Genomic DNA, 337 nt, shown 5'->3' with positions numbered 1-337 from the left:
GACATCTTGAAATGAGAATGTACCCATAAAACGTTACGTTATAGTACGAGCGGCAGATTGGTTTACGTTAAGGAGAAAGTTCTACCACTGCCATTGATAGTGACGTCATATCGTCTCATTGCAGTGGAGGTGGCGATAGATCTTCAGTAAGCTCTGTACGTACTGTGCTTGCTAACAGCTCGTGCTAAGAGCCTCAGGTCAGATTTAACCATCCATATTTCACCGCACCGCACCTACTTTGGGAACTATTGCCTCACACACGAGCAGAATTATATTTGTATTAGTGGGTATCATTATCTGTCAAAAAATACCCAGGGGAATATTAAGATTTAAGATA

This window comes from Zootermopsis nevadensis, unplaced genomic scaffold (genome assembly GCF_977971745.1).
Source record: "Zootermopsis nevadensis isolate Lab colony 2312 unplaced genomic scaffold, Znev_1.0 Znev_ptg000012l, whole genome shotgun sequence".
In the NCBI taxonomy this organism is placed as follows: Eukaryota; Metazoa; Arthropoda; class Insecta; order Blattodea; family Termopsidae; genus Zootermopsis; species Zootermopsis nevadensis.
Note: the sequence above shows the minus strand (reverse complement) of the source record.